We start from the raw sequence: 9,408 nt of genomic DNA on the forward strand, positions 1-9,408 counted from the left end.
TTTTACTTTCCAGTTGGTGCTGTTGCTGAAAGATTGAGTAAAGATTTCTCAAATGAGCATTTGCATATGTATCTAAATGTGATGATTCGAACTTCCAATGTTAATATTTGTTAAAGTACCCATGTGAACAAAAAAGTTAAGGCGAGATTCTCTGAGTTTATACACTGGTGTCTTCCCTCTAGAGCAATTCAGATTTTGGGTCACATAAAAGAAACTGTTGCTGTTTCCCTATGTGTGCATGTAGAGTAACACTGTCCTAAATTCAGTGGGGCTACATCTAGACTGCAGAGATTTTGGGCAAAAACTTGCGGCACGTCCACACCTCAAGCACATTTTTGTGCAAGTAAATTGACACAATGGAAGGGTTTTTGCACAAGAGTTATTCCTCTTTCTACGAGGGATAACTCCTTTTTGCGCAAGAGCTCTTGCGCAAAAAGGTGCGTGTGGACAGGGAACTGCCTCTTTTTATGCAAAAAACCCCTATCGAAAAAATCACAGGTGACCTGGTGGCCATTCTATGAATAGCTATCAGCGCTTTCTTTCAAGAGAGCATCCATGCACTCTGGATGCTTTTTTGCGCAAAAGCACATCGCTTTTTCGATATGCTTTTGCAGTGTGGACTCTCTCTTGTGCAAGAAGCTTTTGCGGAAGATCTCTTCTGCAGAAAGCTTCTTGTGCAAGAAGCCTGTAGTGTTGACATAGCCTGGGAGATTTCCAGATTTGGATAAGGGTGCATTAGCTCACCTTTTTGTAAAGAAGTTTTAGCAGCCCCTAAATGCACTAAGTCAGGCTCAAGCACTGTTGTTATTTTCTTGTTTTCATTTAGTTAACTTAAACATTTTTGCTTAGAAGCCTGGGTACTCATCTAGTAATTGATAGTTCAAAAATAACTACATACATGGAAACCAGCGGAATCTGGCAACCCTGCACATGGACAACTGTAAAGAAAATGTCTCACAGGCCACAAGAAGAACCCCGATGGGCCGCATTCAGGCTGCAGGTTTCCCACCACTGACGTATATGCAGGCTGGTTATACATATGAGTTTGGAGGGGATGCAACATGCTGCATGATGGCTGGATGCACTGGAGATTTTAACTGCTAAAATCAGAAGTCTCTATTAAGCATGGGCAAACAGATATTTCGGAGGTTTATAATTTGGTGAAATTTGGGTGTATTTCATGAGGAGAGTAAATTAGCTAAATTTCAAGTCCCTATTCAAAGCATAGTGGCTCTAGTCTAAAGCATTTCAAAGAAAAAACACACTAGAATTTTCCAACATGGGCAAAACAATGTATTTTTCCCTAACCTTTTTCTTGAAAACAGCTGAACCATTTTGGCTGAAGTTTTCCCTGGGAAAGGGGAGGTCGCAGGGGAGAGGAGCTGATGAGTGTCATGCAGATACCTGACACACAAAATTTAAACCTAAATGGTTTAAGCTATGCAGAGTTATAGAAAGTTGAAAACAGGGTCACATAATGGGTAGCGTATTGGGCAATTTGAAAAAGTCTGGTTGCCAGACCTGCCCATAATATAGTATATATGCACAATTACTTATTGTAAGAAATTGGGAATGGATATCTACTTAGTATTTTTGTTTAAATGTTAATATTGCAGCAATGAAAGCTGGGAGAGAGGAAAAATAGGCTTTATGTGTGGGTTGGCGAGCTGTTGTAAGAAATACCCTTATTGTAATCAGTATTTTATATAAATATAGGTATTTTAACTTTCACAGTATCTTCATATTAGTGAATAAAGAAAAATGATTGATGCAATTCCTAAATCCTTTGCTCATTTATGATCAAATGAATCAAGCTACTTGTGCTATTCTGATGTTACAAACTCATATATGACCTGAACAGCACAAATGAGCATTAACTTGAGATGAAATCTATGAAATGACATTACTTTGGGTAAAATAAGACTAAGCAAAATGAGGATTGTGATTAATTTTTAATAATGAGTGTCTCAGTGGGAGCTCAGGCCACTGCCCGGTCTGTTTCAAATACTATTCAGTAGTTTAAAGTGTACACAAAGCTTCAGAGATCCGATGGATGCCAGAATTACAGGCGAGCAGTACTACTTGAAGAAAATATCCCAGTTGCATTAACTGAACTGTAGTATCCTTCCCTTTAGCTATGAGTAATACAGACATGTTCTGAGCTAAAGAACAGAAATCAAGTTAGAAAGCAAGCCTAATTTCCAGAGAGGGGAGGAGCATTACCATGGTGTGCACCCCTCCTGCTAGCAAAAGCTCTTCCTGCTAGAATTTTTTTTGTGGGGGGGGGGGGTACACAAGGAGTATCAGATATTAGAGGGCAGCACTAGCACGTTTTCTCACCAACCCAGCAAATATCCAGGAAAAAATTAAGGAAGAAACATTTAACTCCATGTTTTCAAGCCTTGTGCTTCAGGAAATGATGTTTAAGCAAGTGGCATTCTTCCTTTTCAGTCAGCATACTATCTTTCAGATGAGAAATAAAACCAAGGTAATGATGAACTCATTAAGATCTCTTGACATCTATTGGAATATTTAAAGGTGAAAGTCCATCCAGATCTCATTTGGAACTACATTCTGCCTGCCTAAATTGAAATAAGGTGTGATACTCTTCACATGAGAGTCAATGTAAGAATGTTGGGATCCTGGATCTGAAGTAGCTGTGTGGTTTGATATTGTATTGTCTACTTTTGATATTGTATTTGTCTACAATCAAAATTGGCAGATTCTTCAGACCAAAACCTTTAGATTTTTCTTTTTTTATCTTTGTCTAGCAAACAAAAATTAAGTGCAGGAAGTTTGTTGATGCACATCATAAAATAGATAGGATGTGCAATGAGGTAGATTTAACATTGAGAGAGTTTATATTTCTGAATTTCCTAAGTTTTGCATGCCGCAATTCTCAATCATAGTGCATTATAGGTTGAACCTCTAGTCAAGCGCCCTCAGGACCTGACTGCTGCCGAACCGCGGGAAGTCAATATTGTCTAGCAGAATTACCAACACTTCCACTGCTTACTGGGCTCTTAGAAGACATTATGCCTATGTTTAGACTATGAAGAATTTTCGAAAGAGGATATGCAAATTCTGCGGGAATTTGCATATCTTCTTCCAATCTCACTTTTGAAAGAAGATCTTTTTTGAGAAAAATGCTCTTCCTTTAAAAAGGCTTATGTGGGTGTTTTTTTCCCGAAAAAGGGGTTTTTCCCAAAAAACTACGTCCAGACTACGTTCACTTTAGAAAGATCCTCTTTCGAAAGTGAGATCGGAAGATATGCAAATTCCTGTGGAATTTGCATATCCTCTTTTGGGAAAAAAAACGTAGTTTAGAGGTGCTCTTAGGGGTTAATTGGAGCTATATATCAGCACAGAACACTGAGAGCCAGGACTGGTGGCTGTAAACAAACTTGGCCACATCCATGATGAGTGGAAATCCAGCTAACTAAAATCATGCCAGACCATGGATATTGCCAGACTAGAGGGCTATGTCTACACTGGCCCCTTTTCCGAAAGGGGCATGCTAATTTTCAACTTCAGAACAGGGAAATCCGCGGGGGATTTAAATAAAGATGTCCGCTGCTTTTTTCCGGCTTGGGGAAAAGCCGGAAAAAAGCGTCTAGACTGGCCCGATCCTCCGGAATAAAGCCCTATTCCGGAGGATCTTTTATTCCTTATTCCTACTTCAAAGTAGGAATAAGAGATCCTCCGGAATAGGGCTTTATTCCGGAGGATCGGGCCAGTCTAGATGCTTTTTTCCGGCTTTTCCCCAAGCTGGAAAAAAGCGGCGGACATCTTTATTTAAATCCCACGGGGGATATTTAAATCCCCCGCGGATTTCCCTATTCTGAAGTTGAAAATTAGCATGCCCCTTTCGGAAAAGGGGCCAGTGTAGACGTAGCCAAGAGGTACAACCTTTATTGCTAGTTACTAAAATGTACTATGTTTGCATATAAAGTGCCTGATTCTCAGAGGTCTGGAGTAGCCCCAATTGTCTGTCTAAAGGGCATAAAGGGTTCAGCTTCTTTTGAAAATCAGGAAGTACTTAATTCTATACATTATATTAACTATATTAAATAGAAAGCATAATTTTATTAAATTGAGCCACATATGCTTGACAGGCAGAATACTCTTCCGTTTTGAAAAAACAGGATGGATTTTACCTGATGGAAACCACATATTCCACAATTCTCCTTTCTGTGACATCCCATTTGGAATACAAAGAATTCTCTGTATAGAATTCTTATGTATATTTCAGTGCTTCCATATCTTAGTCTTATGTAAATAAAATCTTGAGGGCAGGCTAGGTGATGGCAAATTGTTGTATAAAAAAGAACCATTTCAAAATATTAAAATGCTAGTTGAACATAGTGTTTTCTCAAACACTGAGTTTGGTGTCTCTGAGAAGGCTGCAGAAATCCATGAAGATTGAAGGAACATCTATTGCTGAATTTTTTCACTTAGAAAATCAGTGAATCTAATGAATGCTGAATATGTAATCGACAGTCTTGCTGTTTAATAGCTCTACACTTAAAGGAACAAGTTATTTCAACATATTTGAACAAGAGTATTTTCCCAAAATGTATAATTTAACATAAAATCAAAGTAAAATTTCTCCCCGTGTACATAGGATTGATATTTTATACCTTGGGATGTTTAATACAGAACTTCAAACTCCTTTAGAAGGATTTAAGAGAAATCCACGATATGGCAGAAGGAAGGCTTAATTGTACAAAGTGCCCTATATAAATATGTTTGGAAGGTCACCAACAAATTCATTTTCATATTTGTGTAATAAACTTTTCCTTTCGTTAAGTTCACTTGTGCACTGTTTTTATTACATTTAGTGATGTCACAATAGGATTTCTGCCTTATTCATAATTGCATTTTAATGCATACATTGTATTAATATGAGGAAGTAAGGCATTTGTAAGTTACACAAGAGGTGGATGCCTTGGATATGTTTTAAACACTAGATAATAGTTCTTTTAGCAGTCATTATGATATCACCGCAAGGAGTGTATTTGTTTGTAAAATTACTCTTGGGTTTATTTCTTTCATTATGCATTTATTGGAAAACCTATTCCTTTTTTCTGACAATACTAATAAAAAATAAACAGGGTATAATAAAAAGGTCTTAAAAGTCACATCTGTCCAATAAGCTATGGAGTGTAATTTTATGAGGCAATAACATTTTAATCTATTTTAATGTTTCATTTGCTCACTTCTTCAATGAAACTGCAGACTTTTAATATTGATTATTACTAAAATATTTACATATTTTTAAAAAATTATCCTATTATGATTTTCCATGGGAGGCATAAACTATCCATACTTTTAAGATATAATAAATTAACTTTGCACTTGCTAAATAGATCTTATATCTTGGAACCTGACATGGCTCTATTCTGAGGAAACATCATTAATTAAAACAGTACTTTTTTGTTGTCATAAAGCATTAGATTAGAGCATAGTTTACATGTACACAAGTCAACAGTTCATTGCATTGTATATAGATTGTATTAATTCTCTTTCAGATGAAGTGTAAGAGATTAGGAACGTGGGGGGAAGAAACCCCAGCATTTATAAAGTGAATAGATTTTTAAAGAGAGACAAAGCTACAACAAGACTGTCACAGCATGACTGGACCCTTTAAGAGGGAGCTGGGTCTAGGATACTTGTGATTGATGAGGCTCAAATACCTGCCCATAAAGGGAAGACAGCAGTTGCTGGGTGTTGGTCAGTGACTGTAGACATTGCAAAAAGTAGAAGGCTCTTTCAAAGTACTGAGTTGAGGGAAGAGAAGTGAACATCTCAGTGGAGTAGGAGACTTGCAATGAAGACCTAATTGCAGCTACAAAGTGCTGAGTCTGCAGGCAAACAGACTTCAAGGGAGGAGGGACTGTGCCCAGCTTGAGACTGAGTGAAGATAGCAGATTTGATTTCTGTTTTAAAAGACTCTATGCTGGGCTTAATAAATTGGACCCCAAAAGAAGAATGTTTTGAGTATCTGCAACTATCTCAGTTCCCAAATAGAGGGGAAAATGAGGCAGGATGCTGCAGGGCAACCTGTAGCTAACAGAAGATGCTAAAGGGCATATGTGCCCTTTAACATATACCAGAAACACACTTTCTGAAAAAAAATAATTCTGTTTAAATAATAGGCCTATTTCTGCTTCCGTTGAAGTAAACTGCAAAATCTCTCTATGTCGGGTGCAGAATTGAGCTCTTATTAAATAATTTCTCAAATAAGAAAATGCTCATGGAAAGTCCTGAAGTGGACAGCTGCGTACATGCATAATGTGGTGCGTATTTGACCAGCTAACATTTGATTAAATGTATTTATTTAAATTGTTATAGAAAACAATAAACCGCATATTTTCAGTTATTTTCTAAACTTGCTATTTGCATAACCTTACAAAAAATCTTAACAATTCTGTTCACATTTTCCAGAAATATTCATAGTTGAATCCAAAAAATTTTCATAAAGACAATCTTTTTGGTTAGTTGCGAAGGAATGAAAAGAGGGGTTTAAGTAGAATGTTCGCTTTAATATTATTGTAAGGAGCTCCCTCGTAACTCCAGCAGAGGTCACTGGTACCCACTATGTGCACAATATTAGTCGTGTTTAAAAATCCAGAACAGTTTCTACAGGGAACAGACTACATAATATCATTTAATCTCTTTAAATCAAGAGACCTTCTGGCAGACTCATGCGGTCCACTATTGTTTTGACAATAGATTATGTGGTTTTGAAAAACAAATGTTGCTGCATTACTTTACATTGATTAAAAATTACTTGTAGCTTTTAAAACTTTTAAAAGCATCATTGCCATTCATTTTGTAGTATCTTTTATTTCACTTGAAATAGGAATGCATTTATCTTTGCTAATGAATGTTAAGATCAACTGTATAAACAAATTAACTTAGTTGACTGACTCATTTCTGAAGAATATCTCTGGTAACAGATTAGTTATTTGATTTGTGAAAATTTCCACAAATGGTAACACTTAAGTAGGGTTTTTCAGTTTCTGAAATTCTTTGAATGTTGTACAGGATGGCGTCTCTTAAAATAATGGAATAATTTGAGTAAATTACTTTTAGAAAATAATTCTGCTTCTGTCTGGAATGAGACCTTGTTATGACACACATATAAAAAAGTACGCTATTATATTTCTTGACAGTTATTTCAGTAGACTAGCTAGCACTGTAAAAGGACTAGAATGAGATAATGAGCAGGAAAGGTATGAGGGGGACAAAAGTTTAAATTAGGTAGAAGAGGATCATATTGAGCAAGGGAGAGAAAGAAATGAGAGAGGAATTAGAAGTGAAAACCAAAGAGTGGTATAAAAGAGGTAGAAAAAAATGGAGACAGTGCACTCTCATTGCCTTTAGTGGGAGAAGACCTTTGACTAGACAAAAAAGGCATCAGAGAAGTCCAATTGTACATGCAGTAGGAAGCTGTAGCTGCAGCCTTTGTTCTCCAAAAGGTTCTCTGCTTAGGCATTGGCTAGGTAAAGGGAAATGGAGTTATCTGATTGGCTGCTGTGTGAATTCCCTCACTCGCCAGCCCCAGTGCCTAAGGCATGGCTTTCCATAAACCTCTTTTGGTTATGTCTACGTTGTAATAAAAATCCACAGTGCTGAGTCTAAGAGCCTGACTTCGCTGGCTTGGGCTTGGTGTAAATAGGCAAGCTTGTGCTGGAGGCTAGGCTTTGAGATCGCTTCTTATGGAGTCTGAGTCCAAGCTGCACTGCAAGCCTGAATATCTATAGTGCAATTTTGTAGTCCTGCAAGCTTGTGTCAGTTGACCCAGACCAGCTGCATCTGTTTTGTTGGGTTTTTTTAATGCCAGTGTAGATGTCCTAAAGATGCCTGTAGAACCAAGTCTCAACGTCCCGGTCAATTGACTTGTACTTGTGGGATGCAGGCTATGAGATTAAAAATTGAGGATGTTGACATTCAGGCCCAGGTTCTATAACCCTGTGAGGGAGAAGGTCTCATAGCTCAGGCTCTAGCCCAAGCCTTGAATATCTGCATTGCTATTTTTACTCCCAAAAGACGGTGTCAGTTGACCCAGGCTCTGAAACTCGCAGCTATGTTTTGTTTTGCTTTTTCCAGTGTGGATATACCCATTTAATCTCCAGTTAGCTTGCCTCACCTTTCCTCCTGTTACTTGTAGATCATGAGCTGTACCATTCATGTTGCTGTAGGTCTACTCAGTCTTCTGTTTAGAAAATGTTCTCATTCAGCCACATTGGCATGTAACCTGGTGGGGCGGGAGGTCGCTTTTCTTGCAGCTTCCTGGTAGCACAGAAGGGTTGGAAGCAATAGGAATTGAGGCTCCCATAATGCTGATATGATAGCTAACTTGCTACTTGCAGTGGTTGTCCAGAAGGAGAAATGCTAAAAGGGACAGCTCCAAGAGGTGAGACTGGGATTGTGTAGCTAGATCTAGTACACTTAATGGGTGGGAAGCAGAGGAGCTTGAAGTCTTCATGGATTGAAATTCTGCACCCAGTCCCCAGCTTCGTGGCCTCTGACTGTCTGCCTCCCCTTACGTGGGATAAGAAGAGGGTCTACCCCAAGTTACTCTGGTTCACAATAAATGTCCTGCCTGTTTTGTGAGAGCTGGGACAGGTGATTATACCCCAAGGAATAATTAATAAAATTGCGGCCTTTCATTTAAACCCATTTCATGTATGTGTCAGTTATTTACCTGCTTGTCTGGCACAATCTCATCAGTGCCTTTTACCGGTCAGTGACATGAGAAGCTTCCTCAAAAAGAGTCAGTTCAGATATTGGGAAATGCTGGAGTGGTAGGGAAGGAACAAGTCACCTGGCCTAGGGTAAAGAAAATGACAGAGACATGTTCTTTTGGAATTAAGTTCTCCTGGTCTGTATTTATGTATAGTATAGAAAAATAATTTGGGCCCTGCCTCTGGCAAACCACCAGGTTTATGACTCGGAGTTTTCAGTAAATCCATGCTCTATTCATTAACATCTTGTCCATTCTCTCTTTTCCTTTTTCATTTTTGAGTCTGCAACTATGAGAGGAACTGCCTTAAACTTATGATTTCTTTTTTGAGAGATGTCCCCATGGTGGGATTGCCAAGCCTGCAATCGGAGTCTTTAGAGCAGTGTCCCTGGGGCCGCGCATGCGCACATATGCAGCCATGCGCTGCTAGTTTGCAGGCATCCTGCATGTGTAAGCTCTCCTCTCTCTTCATTCTTTCTCTACCTCCTTCAGCCAGAGACGGAGCTCAGCAGTGTTCCTTATCTAAAATGCGGAACGAGGTAATTTCCCATTGAACCTGTTTTTATTCCCCAGTTAGCTGCTTAGCAGTTCAGTTTATAGGGGTTAAAAAAAAAGTTTTTTCTCCCAATTAACCCCTTCCCTTCGCTCAGATAGCT

The sequence above is a fragment of the Pelodiscus sinensis genome, chromosome 7, assembly GCF_049634645.1.
Source record: "Pelodiscus sinensis isolate JC-2024 chromosome 7, ASM4963464v1, whole genome shotgun sequence".
Lineage (NCBI taxonomy): Eukaryota > Metazoa > Chordata > Testudines > Trionychidae > Pelodiscus > Pelodiscus sinensis.